Below are 315 nucleotides of genomic sequence, written 5' to 3'. Positions count from 1 at the left end.
GGTCTTGAGCCACCACTGTAGGGGCCTCATGTACAGCAGGCCAATAGGTATCACGTTGGACGCAGCTGCCATCAAACCCAGCAGTCTCTGAAACTGCTTGACAGTGAGTGACCGGCCTTCTCTGACTCTCGCGACTGCGGTGAGGACCAGCTCGATCCGAGCAGGGGTCGAATCCCACACCACGCCTAGATAAGTGGTCCTCTGTAATGGAGAAAGCACACTTTTCTTAGCGTTTAGTCTCATGTGGGCGAGAACGTCATCTCGATGTTGAACCACCATCTGCTCTGAATGAGCTAAAATCAACCAATCGTCGAT

Source organism: Sinocyclocheilus rhinocerous, unplaced genomic scaffold (assembly GCF_001515625.1).
Source record: "Sinocyclocheilus rhinocerous isolate Xijiao unplaced genomic scaffold, SAMN03320098_v1.1 scaffold1254, whole genome shotgun sequence".
Classification (NCBI taxonomy): domain Eukaryota; kingdom Metazoa; phylum Chordata; class Actinopteri; order Cypriniformes; family Cyprinidae; genus Sinocyclocheilus; species Sinocyclocheilus rhinocerous.
The sequence above is the reverse complement of the archived record's forward strand: the minus strand, read 5'-3'. Positions refer to the sequence as shown.